Raw genomic sequence first — 15976 nt, 5'->3', positions numbered from 1 at the left:
GACGCCACCGCTGCAGTCAGCCATAGAAATCAGAGGCGATGACGTAGTGTTTCATCCAGCACCTTTTAGCGGGCTCACCACCACGCCTTCATTCAAACTGCACAGTTCTTCGGTAACCCGAGGACATAATTGTTATAAAATTGTTTTAATGCACAAGATAATAACACAATAACTCTACTAATTACAATCATTATTATCATAAAAATTTATTAATCTTATTAGTCCTATATACGGTTATTATCTTAAGCTCCATCTTTGAATCTGTGGGGAAAAAAAAAATATTCAAAAACTTTCAAAAATCCCTGAACGTGCACATGTGGGTCGTTTATCTTAATCAATGTCAAGGCAAAATTATATAATTAGCCATAAATTTGGAGCCAGGTGCTCCAGAATAGTGAGGAATCACCAGTTAGTGATTAGTCACAGGCCTAGTTTCATATTTATAGAGTTGATTCAGGTGGGATATCATGTAAAGTGGGACACTTTCGGTAACCTGGTCAAGGTCTCTGCAAGTCCAGGTCTCTGTGAGCCTATCCCAGAGATACTGGGTTTAAGACCAGTCTTCACAGGGCATCATTCACATTCATGTGCTCATTCACACCTAGGACAATTTATCTTAGCCAATCCACCGAATGGCATGTTTTTGGGAGGTGGCAGGAAACCTGACAACCCAAAAGAAACTCACATAGACTACATGAACACAGACTCCATACAGAAAATAACCCCAGCTCACGATCAAAACGGGGACGCTGGAGCTGTGAGGCGGCAATGCTACCACCTGGGACAGATATTGTTGTCATGAAACAATTTGATTTGTCTGTCATCATCAGAGGGGTGGTCTCCATGTGTGGCCATGTGTTTAATGCAAGCACATAGTGGGTTCTACTTTTGTTGGCATGTTGCCATTTTGGTTAGATGCAAGCCAGTTTTTTTTCCTGTTTGCACTCTGTTGCAATTTTTGTGGTCATAAATTAATGCATAGTGCATCACAGTGGTACAGTGCATAGCATTGTCACCTCACAACTCCAGCGTCCTTGGTTCGATAGGGTTACTGTCTTTGTGGAGTTTGTGTGCATGCTTTGTGTTTGTGTGTATGACACTCTAATGAAAACTCTAATGAAATCAAAAAAGACCTTGATGTTCATAATGAAGATCCTTTCAACACACTCAGTAGTACTGTCTGACTTTATAGCATAGAGAAGTGAAAGAGTAATGATTCAATATCACAGTATTCAGTGTCACTCAGAAGAGGAAGGGTTCCCTTTTGAGTCCCATTTGGGAAGGCTTCTTCCATGTCCTGTATCAGGGAGTTTTTCCTTGCCACTGCCACCTCTGGCTTGCTCATTAGGGATCCAAATTTAAATCTATCTATATATATAAAATTAACATATTGCGCCGATGTGGGTGGAATGGCGCAAAAATCAGTGTGACGATGCAGTGGGATTTTTTTAATTATATTTATTCCAAAAATGTGTCTGCATCACTGCATCCTAAGAACCCTTATTAGCACAGACTCAGGGATAAGATGGAAGATTTTAAGAAATGTTCACCCAGATATTAAGTTAATACAATTATTTGATCAGTAACAAATAATAATTAAAAAAAAAAAAAAAAAAAAAAAAAAAAACTCAGGTAAAGATACAAAAGTGTCTTTTAGTCAAGCATCTATTTTAACTTTTAAATTAACAACAAGCTGTGAGACACAGAGAAGATACAGAGTAACATTTTATTACATCTTACTGTAATACAATAACCAATTTATTTACATAATAGTCAGCAGTATCAGTTCTTTGAGGACATTAACAGGGTGAATTCAGGTCATTTGGGACACTTTCACTTAGCAGCCTTTATTTTCTGGCCTGATATGTGAAAATCAAACTTATGTTACTGAATTTGATCCCAAAAATCTTGATATGGGAAAGAAAAATGACATATGCTTTGGTTAGGGTTTGTTTTTTTTAAAATTATTTTTGCATAAGGTTATAAAATTGTCATGACTAGTATATTCCACATGTTTATGACACATACACTTTATTAGAAACACTATACTAATACTGGGTAGGGCCTCCCTTTGCTCTCCACAAGATGTTGGAAACATTCCTTTGAGATTCTGGTCCATGTTGACATGACTGCATCATGCAAATCCTGCAGATTTTTCAAGGGCACTTTCATGCTGCAAATCTCCCGTTCTACCACATCCCAAAGGTGTTCTACTGGATTCAGATCCGGAGACTGGGAAAGCCAATGAAGAACATTGAACTCATTGTCATGTTCATGAATTGAACAATTGAACAATTGAACAAAAAAATGAGTTTTGCTTTGTGATGCATTATCATGCTGTAAGTAGCCATTAGAAGATGAGCAAAATGTGGCCATGAAAGGACGTACATGGTCAGCAACAATACTCAAATAGGCTGTGGCATTCAAGCGATGATTGATTGTTATTAACGGGCCCACAGTGTGCCAAGAAAACCTTCCCCACACTACTACACCACTTCCACCTGCCTGGACTGTTGACAAAGGCAGGTTGAGTCCATGGATTCATGCTGTTGGCACCAAATTCTGACCCTACTATCTGTGTGCCTCAGCAGAAATCAAGATTCATCAGACCAGGCTATGCTTTTCCAGTCTTCTGTCCAGTTTTGGTGAGCCTGTGCCCAATGCAGCCCCAGCTGTCTGTTCCTGGCTGACAGAAGTGAAACTCGATGTGGTCTTCTGCTGTTGTAGCCCATCTGTCTCAAGGATAAATGTGTTGTTCATTCTGAGATGCTTTTCTGCTCATCACAATTGTACAGAGCGGTTATCTGAGTTACTTAGCCTTTCTGTCAGATCGAAACTGTCTGGCCATTCTCCATTGACTTCTCTCATCAACAAAGCTTTCTGTCCACTGGACTGTCGCTCAGTTGATGTTTTTTCTTTATTGCACCAGTCTGAGTAAACTTTAGAGACTGTTGTGTATGAAATCCCAGGAGACCAGCAGTTATAGAAATACTCCATCTGGCCACAGTCGAAATCACAGAGATTAAAATTTTCCCCATTCTAATGGTTGATGTGAACATTACCTGAAGCTACTCACCTGTATCTGCATTATTTTATGCATTGCACTGTTGCCACACGATTTGCTGATTACATAATTGCATGAATTTGTAGGTGGGGCAGCATAAAATGCTGTATATGTCTTATGAAATGTCAATCTAACAAACTCTTAGGCTGTTTTACATGTAATTACAATAAGTAAAAAATTTTTGTTGTAGCTCAATTTTTTAATAGTCATTTTGTTATAGCCCCTTTTCGTAGCCACACACAGACTGTTCTGTGTCGCAATTTTAAGTGTCTTTTGTGTAGTAATGTTATAATATTTATATTCTTTATATATTTAAAATAATGGCTTAAAATTACAGCTCCAGGAATTCAGTTTTGTTTAACAACACTCACAACCACCAAGTTTTTCATGATGCATTAACTTGTCTCACCTTTGTCTCATACTAACAAAGGTAACTGTGAGGTGGTGGAGATGGTGACAGTTGCAGGTTAAGATTTTTTATTTTAAAACAATTAAACAAATCCAAAACGTGAGGCAGAATCAAAGTCAGAATACAGGCAGAAGTCGGGCGATATGCAAACAGAGTTAACTGGGAAAAAGACAAAGACATAAACCAAATAACCAGAATTGTAATTGTAACCACGAACACTAGAGCAGAACAATAAAGTTTGGTATCGCAGGTACAAGACACTGAGCATATACTTCACGAAGTGCATGGGTGAAGTGAATCCTTACATACTGTGGCTGTAATTAGTGTAATGGAGTCCTGGTGTGTACAATCAGAATTAAGGATGAATGTGAACGTGAGAGAGTTTGTTATGGTTGTTGGTGCTGTAGTCTTCAGCCGCTAAGTTTGTAGGTCGCTCTGAGTTTTGGGAGTTGTAATCGCCGGCCATGTTTGTAGGCCATTCTGTGTTACTGGGAGTGGGAAGCAACTCCGATTCCGGCGATGATGAGACAGAAGTGACCTAGTCCTCCTGGTTGTCAGCACAGTATGCTCACAAGAAGTGGCCCAATTCTTGATTTGCCCTTTCAACCTGACTGTTGGCTTGAAGGGGGTACCCAGATGTGAGTCTGACAGACATGCTCAGTTTCTCCGTAAAACTGCTCCATACTGAGATGTGAATTGAGCTCCCCGGTCATTCACTATGTCTTAGGGAATCCCAATGTCTGAATACATGGGTGAATATAAGTTCTGCAGTTTTGAAAGCTAAGTGGACACCGGGGAGGGGAATCAGACAGACGGACTTGGAGAACCGGTCAGTGACCACCATGATGACTGTTTTGCCTTGAGAATGAGGTAAATCTGTGACAATGTCTATGGCAATGTGAGATTGTGGTCGTTGTGGGATGTGGGGCCACCAGTACTTCCTCTGGAGAAGTTGCTGTGCTTTATAGGTGCCCGGCTGTCTGGTAGCAGGTGAGGTGTGAGGTAGTTTGCTCCTCAAATGTGGGAGTACATATTTCTTTCCTGCGGGACACTGACTGGGGATTCTCTGGCCTGGGGTGTTCTCAAGCTCGTTGTCAAACTCCCAGGTTAAAGTTCCCACAAAACAGGCTCGTGGCAAGATGTGCTCTTCGGTGTTCTCTTTGGGAGGGGCTGGGTATAGGTGTGAGAAGGAGTCGGCTTTTGTATTCTTAGATCCTGGGCGGTAGGAGAGGGTGAACTCAAGCCTAGAAAAGAACAGGGCCCACCTTGCCTGTCATGAGTTGAGTCTCTTGGCTGTCTTGATGTATTCCAGACTTTTATGGTCGGTGTATATCATGAATGGTTTTTGGGCCCCTTCATTCAGTGATGCCACTTCTCCAAGGCTAGTTTAACTGCCAGGAGTTCTCAGTTTCTGATGTAGTTACGTTCAGCCGGGGACAACTTCTTGGAAAAGAATGCCACTGGCCTCTGGTTTCTCTCCAAACCTTTGTGACAGCACTGCCGCCACACTGGTTTCTGAAGCATCCACTTCCATGATGAAGGGCTTGGAGGGATCTGGGTGTTTCAGGATGGGGGCTGATGTGAAAACTTCTTTGAGGCATTGGAATGCTTGGTCAGCTGAGGAGTTCCACTGTAGTTTCTTGGGCCCTTTCTTAAGCAAGGCTATGAGGGGTGTGGTGATGGAACTGAACCCTCTGATGAATCCGCTGTAGAAGTAGGCGAAGCCTAGGATCCTCTTTAGTGCCTTCACTGTGGTGGGGATCAGCCACTCGGTGATCTCAAACTGGTCCATGACAACACCCTCTTTATTACTGACATTAGCCGAGGAATGAGATTATGGTTACGTGGAATTGGCATTCCTCCAATTCGTCCAATTTTACAAATAGCTGGTTTTCCAGGAGCAAAGCAAGAACCCTTCTGACATGAGTGACATGATCTTCTTTGGATGGGGAGTAGATGAGAATGATATTGATATAGGCGATGACGAATTTTCCAAGTATGTCCCAGAGGACATCATTGATAAGGCAGTGGACACTGCTGGAGTGCAAGGTAGCCAATACAGCATGATGCAGTACTCGAAGTGGCCAGAGGTAGAGCTGAAGGCTGTTTTCCACTCATCCCCCTCACGGACCCCGACGAGATTATATGCTCTGCCTAAATCTAGCTTGGTGAAGATCTTAGCCTCTCTGAGTTGTTCCAGTGCTGCTAGGACTAAGGGCAGTGGGTAACGGTACTTGACCGTGACCTGGTTTAATTCACAATGCATCAATGCATGGTCAGAGCCTTTCTCCTTTCTTTTCCACAAAGAAAAAGCCTGCCAATGCTGGTGAGGTGGAAGGACAAATATATCCTTGTTGTTAAGGGGAGGCATAGCACCAGTCATGAACTCAGTGGTGCAGTCATATGGTCGATGAGGAGGGAGGCCGGTAGTCTTGGCCTCGCTAAAGACTTCCTTGACTCTGGAGGTATTTCTGTGTTACAGTTGGCTTCAGAACTCACAACTGAAGTTGATGCCATAAAGAGTGTAGGGGCCTGCCAACAGTGGTTGAAGCAATGTGGGAACCAGTGGAGGATATCTTGCTCGGACTAGGAGACCTGTGGGTCATTGGTGTGCGTCCTGGGGAAACCCAGCACGATGGGAAAGTTCTTGGTGACTGTAACGAGGAGCGAGATTTGGCGGATGCTGCCTCTGAGAAGGAGGGGTGTAGTACAATGTGTTAAGGACCTCCCTCCGATGGGTCCTCCTTCAAAGGGCTTGAACATGCAGGGGATTGTGGCATGGCTGGGTTGGTTTAGTTTTGTGATGAAAGAGCTGTCTATGAAGTTGCCAGCTGCTCCTGAATCAGTCAGTGCTGAAACAGTAGAAAAACCGAGCGCTCCACACCCTAGCACCTGCCAGCAGCTAGAACGAGCCAGTGCTCAAAGTGGCATATCATCAGAGTTTGAACAAAGATATTCTCAACTAAGCATGACCAAGCATCCCTTAACTCCCCCATCAACGTCTCCATCCATCTCGACCACCTACTAAAGAACCAGCGGGGTAAACCACAGCTAACTTCCATGAACAAAATTGAGCAGACCAGACCTCTATGTACTTCACCATGTTGGAGCGAGAGGTCTGGTCTGCTCAATTTTCTTCATGGAAGTTAGCTGTGGTTTACCCCGCTGATTCTGATGATATGCCACTTTGAGTGCTGGCTCGTTCTAGCTGCTGGCAGGTGCTAGGGTGGGGAACGTTAATGCGAACTCAGAGGCTCACTTGTTACCTTGTCTGAGCATGAGGAATTGCTCTCCCACTTCTTTTCCTTCTGGAGAATGGTCGATAACTTGCAGAAAGACCTCTAGGAAACGGTCAAAGGAGGTGGTGTGCTCTCTTCCTTGGGCCCAGGTGAGTGCCTTATCAGTGAGCAGATTGATGAACTGGGCGATTGTTGGTTTTCTTAGTCACTCCTTCTTGACTGGAGAAATACAAGGAGCATTGAAGCATGAAATCTTTACATGAAGCAGGAGCACCGGAATATTTTTCAGGTCATATGATGAGCGACGGAGTAGATTGAGAGGATGCCGCTATAGTAGCCCGCCTAGGTGCTAGTGTGCTGGGGAGTTGTGCTAGCTGGGCATTGATCATAGCAATCTGCTGTTGCTGCTCACAGATGAGATGGCCTTGGGAGGCTAGAGTCTGTTGCCACTCTTGGAAACCTGCTGCCTGCGTTTCCAAGAGTGCATGCGAAGTATTCTGACAGGTGGCAGAGATGGTGACAGTTGCTGGTTAAGATTTTTTATTTTAAAACAGACAAACAAATCCAAAACATGAGGCAGAATTCAAATTCAGAATGCAAGCAAAAGTCAGACAATGTGCAAACAGAGTTAACAGGGCAAAAGACAAAAACATAAACCAAATAACCAGAATTGTAATCATAACCATGAACACTAGAGCAGAACAATAAGGCTTGGTGTCACAGGTACCAGACACTGAGCTTATACTTCACGAAGTCCTTAAATACTGCGGCTGTAATTAGTGTAATGGAGTTCAGGTGTGTGCAATCAGAATGACGGTGAACGTGAACACGAGAGAGTTCGTGATGGTTGTTGGGTGCTGTTGTCTCCGCTGGCCATGTTTGTAGGCTGCTCTGAGTTCTAAGAGTTGCAATCGGCGGCCAGGTTTGTAGGCAGATCTTTGTTACTAGGAGTGGGAAGCAACACCGATTCGAGCGTTGACGTAACAGTAACCCGTAGCAGAATGTATAAGCAGAACAAATTTTTTTATTTTACAAACTTTATTAGCTACAGGATGTAAAATTGTGGATGTTTATAGTAGAAAAATATTACTGAATCAGACTCAGAATCAGAAACAATTTATTGCCAGGTACAGTAAAGGACACTTTACAGTAAGAATTTGTCTTGATGTCAGGTGCAAACACAGAATCAAAGATATAAGTCAAGGGGGATACAGAAATGAAGAATACAAAAATACAAAAAATGCAACACAATAACAAAGGTAAAACAATACTGAAGTGCAAGAGACCATGGTGCAAGATGAACATGCTATATATAAATATGAAATAAGTACTGCAAGCTACTTGCGGAAGAACGCTGTGCTGTGCTTTTCCTCCACTGTGCACTTTAACACCATGGGTGCGAGTGCACTCGTTTAGATAGACTTCAAGGCTGGGTCTCAAACTGCACAATACACACGAAGTCCAAGAGGTTCCCCAGTTTTCTTCCACCCCTTGAAAACATGCCACATAATGGTTAACTAATGGTCTGACTTGTGAGACTACCGTGACTTTGACCAGGACAAATTTATTGTTGAAGATGATTGTATAAATTAAGCGTTTCAGGATGGTTCTGCTGCTCAAACGGACATATAAGGAATACTAAAAACGTAAGGTTTGACCAATGAAATGCCCAATACTAGTTTTTGGATGACTCTTTTAGAACAGAAACATGTGTACTGAAATATCATTTTCATGAAATTTCCATGATATCAGTATTTAGATGTGCATTTATTAAAACATGCAGTGAACGCTACTGTCCCCCATGTTGTTGGCAGCCATGAAAGAAGGAAATCTAGACCATGCCCTAAACCTTAATTTAACCACAGACACTTACAGCCATCGGTCAGGTTATTTGAAAGAAAAACATAATGGATTTCATGAGTTTATTTATTTTCCATCCTTTCGTGCAAACTTATTTTTAAGAGTGCAGACTTAAAATTTTGGCATGCATACTTAAAATTCTAGTATGCATTCTTATTTTTTAGTTTTTTGAATTTATTTTAAGTATCGATACTTGTTTTGCATACAACTTTTGTTTTAAAAAAATGCACATTATCTGGCATACTTATTAATTAGTATTTGTACATATTTTCAGTGTTTTGTACGTTCATGTTTCTATGCTTAAAGGCTTCTATGGGTTAATAGATCGAGTAAACAGTGCCTGGTTCATTAATTCATTGGGTGAGTTAGGAAGCTTTAAGGTGAGTCAGCTGCAGTGACAAGTTGGCGTAGTGAGTAGTGCTGTGGCTGCATGTTCCAAAGGATACTGGCTGAAGCCTCAGCTCTGGTTTCTTTCCTAGAGTCTCTTTATTCCATGTGGGTTTTCTAGAGGTTCCCCAGTTTTCTTCCACCCCTTGAAAACATGCCACATAATGGTTAAAGGTTTGACCAATGAAATGCCCAATACTAGTTTTTGGATGACTCTCTTAGAACAGAAACATGTGCACTGAAATATCATTTTCATGAAATTTCCATGATATCAGTATTTAGATGTGCATTTATTAAAACATGCAGTGAACACTACTGTCCCCCATGTTGTTGGCAGCCATGAAAGAAGGAAATCTAGACCATGCCCTAAAGCTTAATTTAACCACAGACACTTACAGCCATCGGTCAGGTTATTTGAAAGAAAAACATAACAGATTTCACGAGTTTATTTATTTTCCATCCTTTTGTGCAAACTTATTTTTAAGAGTGCAGATTTAAAATTTTGGCATGCATACTTAAAATTCTAGTATGCATACTAGATTTTTAAGTATGCATACTTATTTTTCTAGTATGCATACTTGATTTTTGAGTATGCATACTTAAAATTTTAGTATGCATTCTTATTTTTTAGTTTTTTGAATTTGTTTTAAGTATCCATACTTGTTTTGCATACAACTTTTGTTTGAAAAAAATGCACATTATCTGGCATATTTATTAATTAGTATTTGTACATATTTTCAGTGTTTTGTACTTTCATGTTTCTATGCTTAAAGGCTTCTATGGGTTAATAGATCGAGTAAACACTGCCTGGTTCATTAATTCACTGGGTGAGTTAGGCAGCTTTAAGGTGAGTCAGCTGCAGTGACAAGTTGGCATAGTGAGTAGTGCTGTTGCTGTATGTTCTGAAGGGTGCTGGTTTAAGCCTCAGCTCTGGTTTCTTTCCTAGAGTCTCTTTATTCCATGTGGGTTTTCTAGAGGTTCCCCAGTTTTCTTCCACCCCTTGAAAACATGCCACATAATGGTTAACTAATGGTCTGACTTGTGAGACTACTGTGACTCTGACCAGGACAAATTTATTGCTGACGATGATTGTATAAATTAAGCGTTTCAGGATGATTCTGCTGCTCAAACAGACATATAAGGAATACTAAAAACGTAAGGTTTGACCAATAATATGCCCAATACTAGTTTTTGGATGACTCTCTTAGAACAGAAACATGTGCACTGAAATATCATTTTCATGAAATTTCCATGATATCAGTATTTAGATGTGCATTTATTAAAACATGCAGTGAACACTACTGTCCCCCATGTTGTTGGCAGCCATGAAAGAAGGAAATCTAGACCATGCCCTAAACCTTAATTTAACCACAGACACTTACAGCCATCGGTCAGGTTATTTGAAAGAAAAACATAACAGATTTCACGAGTTTATTTATTTTCCATCCCTTCGTGCAAACTTATTTTTAAGAGTGCAGGCTTAAAATTTTGGCATGCATACTTAAAATTCTAGTATGCATACTAGATTTTTAAGTATGCATACTTATTTTTCTAGTATGCATACTTGATTTTTGAGTATGCATACTTAAAATTTTAGTATGCATTCTTATTTTTCAGTTTTTTGAATTTATTTTAAGTATCCATACTTGTTTTGCATACAACTTTTGTTTGAAAAAAATGCACATTGTCTGGCATACTTATTAATTAGTATTTGTACATATTTTCAGTGTTTTGTACGTTCATGTTTCTATGCTTAAAGGCTTCTATGGGTTAATAGATCGAGTAAACACTGCCTGGTTCATTAATCCATTGGGTGAGTTAGGCAGCTTTAAGGTGAGTCAGCTGCAGTGACAAGTTGGCATAGTGAGTAGTGCTGTTGCTGTATGTTCTGAAGGGTGCTGGTTTAAGCCTCAGCTCTGGTTTCTTTCCTAGAGTCTCTTTATTCCATGTGGGTTTTCTAGAGGTTCCCCAGTTTTCTTCCACCCCTTGAAAACATGCCACATAATGGTTAACTAATGGTCTGACTTGTTAGACTACTGTGACTCTGACCAGGACAAATTTATTGCTGACGATGATTGTATAAATTAAGCATTTCAGGATGATTCTGCTGCTCAAATGGACATATAAGGAATACTAAAAACGTAAGGTTTGACCAATGAAATGCCCAATACTAGTTTTTGGATGACTCTCTTAGAACAGAAACATGTGCACTGAAATATCATTTTCATGAAATTTCCATGATATCAGTATTTAGATGTGCATTTATTAAAACATGCAGTGAACACTACTGTCCCCCATGTTGTTGGCAGCCATGAAAGAAGGAAATCTAGACCATGCCCTAAACCTTAATTTAACCACAGACACTTACAGCCATCGGTCAGGTTATTTGAAAGAAAAACATAATGGATTTCACGAGTTTATTTATTTTCCATCCTTTTGTGCAAACTTATTTTTAAGAGTGCAGATTTAAAATTTTGGCATGCATACTTAAAATTCTAGTATGCATACTTGATTTTTGAGTATGCATACTTAAAATTTTAGTATGCATTCTTATTTTTTAGTTTTTTGAATTTGTTTTAAGTATCCATACTTGTTTTGCATACAACTTTTGTTTGAAAAAAATGCACATTATCTGGCATATTTATTAATTAGTATTTGTACATATTTTCAGTGTTTTGTACTTTCATGTTTCTATGCTTAAAGGCTTCTATGGGTTAATAGATCGAGTAAACACTGCCTGGTTCATTAATTCACTGGGTGAGTTAGGCAGCTTTAAGGTGAGTCAGCTGCAGTGACAAGTTGGCATAGTGAGTAGTGCTGTTGCTGTATGTTCTGAAGGGTGCTGGTTTAAGCCTCAGCTCTGGTTTCTTTCCTAGAGTCTCTTTATTCCATATGGGCCTCTGTGGGTTTTCTAGAGGTTCCCCAGTTTTCTTCCACCCCTTGAAAACATGCCACATAATGGTTAACTAATGGTCTGACTTGTGAGACTACTGTGACTCTGACCAGGACAAATTTATTGCTGACGATGATTGTATAAATTAAGCATTTCAGGATGATTCTGCTGCTCAAATGGACATACAAGGAATACTAAAAACGTAAGGTTTGACCAATAATATGCCCAATACTAGTTTTTGGATGACTCTCTTAGAACAGAAACATGTGCACTGAAATATCATTTTCATGAAATTTCCATGATATCAGTATTTAGATGTGCATTTATTAAAACATGCAGTGAACGCTACTGTCCCCCATGTTGTTGGCAGCCATGAAAGAAGGAAATCTAGACCATGCCCTAAACCTTAATTTAACCACAGACACTTACAGCCATCGGTCAGGTTATTTGAAAGAAAAACATAACAGATTTCACGAGTTTATTTATTTTCCATCCCTTCGTGCAAACTTATTTTTAAGAGTGCAGGCTTAAAATTTTGGCATGCATACTTAAAATTCTAGTATGCATACTAGATTTTTAAGTATGCATACTTATTTTTCTAGTATGCATACTTGATTTTTGAGTATGCATACTTAAAATTTTAGTATGCATTCTTATTTTTTAGTTTTTTGAATTTATTTTAAGTATCCATACTTGTTTTGCATACAACTTTTGTTTGAAAAAAATGCACATTGTCTGGCATACTTATTAATTAGTATTTGTACATATTTTCAGTGTTTTGTACGTTCATGTTTCTATGCTTAAAGGCTTCTATGGGTTAATAGATCGAGTAAACACTACCTGGTTCATTAATCCATTGGGTGAGTTAGGCAGCTTTAAGGTGAGTCAGCTGCAGTGACAAGTTGGCATAGTGAGTAGTGCTGTTGCTGTATGTTCTGAAGGGTGCTGGTTTAAGCCTCAGCTCTGGTTTCTTTCCTAGAGTCTCTTTATTCCATGTGGGTTTTCTAGAGGTTCCCCAGTTTTCTTCCACCCCTTGAAAACATGCCACATAATGGTTAACTAATGGTCTGACTTGTTAGACTACCGTGACTCTGACCAGGACAAATTTATTGTTGAAGATGATTGTATAAATTAAGCGTTTCAGGATGATTCTGCTGCTCAAATGGACATATAAGGAATACTAAAAACGTAAGGTTTGACCAAAGAAATGCCCAATACTAGTTTTTGGATGACTCTCTTAGAACAGAAACATGTGCACTGAAATATCATTTTCATGAAAGTTCCATGATATCAGTATTTAGATGTGCATTTATTAAAACATGCAGTGAACGCTACTGTCCCCCATGTTGTTGGCAGCCATGAAAGAAGGAAATCTAGACCATGCCCTAAACCTTAATTTAACCACAGACACTTACAGCCATCGGTCAGGTTATTTGAAAGAAAAACATAACGGATTTCATGAGTTTATTTATTTTCCATCCTTTCGTGCAAACTTATTTTTAAGAGTGCAGACCTAAAATTTTGGCATGCATACTTAAAATTCTAGTATGCATACTAGATTTTTAAGTATGCATACTTATTTTTCTAGTATGCATACTTGATTTTTGAGTATGCATTCTTACAATTTTAGTATGCATTCTTATTTTTTAGTTTTTTGAATTTATTTTAAGTATCCATACTTGTTTTGCATACAACTTTTGTTTGAAAAAAATGCACATTATCTGGCATACTTATTAATTAGTATTTGTACATATTTTCAGTGTTTTGTACGTTCATGTTTCTATGCTTAAAGGCTTCTATGGGTTAATAGATCGAGTAAACACTGCCTGGTTCATTAATCCATTGGGTGAGTTAGGCAGCTTTAAGGTGAGTCAGCTGCAGTGACAAGTTGGCATAGTGAGTAGTGCTGTTGCTGTATGTTCTGAAGGGTGCTGGTTTAAGCCTCAGCTCTGGTTTCTTTCCTAGAGTCTCTTTATTCCATGTGGGTTTTCTAGAGGTTCCCCAGTTTTCTTCCACCCCTTGAAAACATGCCACATAATGGTTAACTAATGGTCTGACTTGTTAGACTACTGTGACTCTGACCAGGACAAATTTATTGTTGAAGATGATTGTATAAATTAAGCGTTTCAGGATGATTCTGCTGCTCAAATGGACATATAAGGAATACTAAAAACGTAAGGTTTGACCAAAGAAATGCCCAATACTAGTTTTTGGATGACTCTCTTAGAACAGAAACATGTGCACTGAAATATCATTTTCATGAAATTTCCATGATATCAGTATTTAGATGTGCATTTATTAAAACATGCAGTGAACACTACTGTCCCCCATGTTGTTGGCAGCCATGAAAGAAGGAAATCTAGACCATGCCCTAAACCTTAATTTAACCACAGACACTTACAGCCATCGGTCAGGTTATTTGAAAGAAAAACATAACGGATTTCATGAGTTTATTTATTTTCCATCCTTTCGTGCAAACTTATTTTTAAGAGTGCAGACCTAAAATTTTGGCATGCATACTTAAAATTCTAGTATGCATACTAGATTTTTAAGTATGCATACTTATTTTTCTAGTATGCATACTTGATTTTTGAGTATGCATTCTTACAATTTTAGTATGCATTCTTATTTTTTAGTTTTTTGAATTTATTTTAAGTATCCATACTTGTTTTGCATACAACTTTTGTTTGAAAAAAATGCACATTATCTGGCATACTTATTAATTAGTATTTGTACATATATTCAGTGTTTTGTACTTTCATGTTTCTATGCTTAAAGGCTTCTATGGGTTAATAGATCGAGTAAACACTGCCTGGTTCATTAATCCATTGGGTGAGTTAGGCAGCTTTAAGGTGAGTCAGCTGCAGTGACAAGTTGGCATAGTGAGTAGTGCTGTTGCTGTATGTTCTGAAGGGTGCTGGTTTAAGCCTCAGCTCTGGTTTCTTTCCTAGAGTCTCTTTATTCCATGTGGGTTTTCTAGAGGTTCCCCAGTTTTCTTCCACCCCTTGAAAACATGCCACATAATGGTTAACTAATGGTCTGACTTGTTAGACTACCGTGACTCTGACCAGGACAAATTTATTGTTGAAGATGATTGTATAAATTAAACGTTTCAGGATGATTCTGCTGCTCAAATGGACATATAAGGAATACTAAAAACGTAAGGTTTGACCAAAGAAATGGCCAATACTAGTTTTTGGATGACTCTCTTAGAACAAAAACATGTGCACTGAAATATCATTTTCATGAAAGTTCCATGATATCAGTATTTAGATGTGCATTTATTAAAACATGCAGTGAACAATACTGTCCCCCATGTTGTTGGCAGCCATGAAAGAAGGAAATCTAGACCATGCCCTAAACCTTAATTTAACCACAGACACTTATAGCCATCGGTCAGGTTATTTGAAAGAAAAACATAACAGATTTCACGAGTTTATTTATTTTCCATCCCTTCGTGCAAACTTATTTTTAAGAGTGCAGGCTTAAAATTTTGGCATGCATACTTAAAATTCTAGTATGCATACTAGATTTTTAAGTATGCATACTTATTTTTCTAGTATGCATACTTGATTTTTGAGTATGCATACTTAAAATTTTAGTATGCATTCTTATTTTTTAGTTTTTTGAATTTATTTTAAGTATCCATACTTGTTTTGCATACAACTTCTGTTTTAACAAAATGCACATTATCTGGCATACTTATTAATTAGTATTTGTACATATATTCAGTGTTTTGTACTTTCATGTTTCTATGCTTAAAGGCTTCTATGGGTTAATAGATCGAGTAAACACTGCCTGGTTCATTAATTCACTGGGTGAGTTAGGCAGCTTTAAGGTGAGTCAGCTGCAGTGACAAGTTGGCGTAGTGAGTAGTGCTGTTGCTGTATGTTCTGAAGGGTGCTGGTTTAAGCCTCAGCTCTGGTTTCTTTCCTAGAGTCTCTTTATTCCATGTGGGTTTTCTAGAGGTTCCCCAGTTTTCTTCCACCCCTTGAAAACATGCAACATAATGGTTAACTAATGGTCTGACTTGTTAGACTACCGTGACTCTGACCAGGACAAATTTATTGTTGAAGATGATTGTATAAATTAAGCGTTTCAGGATGATTCTGCTGCTCAAATGG

Source organism: Pangasianodon hypophthalmus, chromosome 2 (assembly GCF_027358585.1).
Source record: "Pangasianodon hypophthalmus isolate fPanHyp1 chromosome 2, fPanHyp1.pri, whole genome shotgun sequence".
Lineage (NCBI taxonomy): Eukaryota > Metazoa > Chordata > Actinopteri > Siluriformes > Pangasiidae > Pangasianodon > Pangasianodon hypophthalmus.
This window is presented reverse-complemented; position numbering follows the sequence as displayed.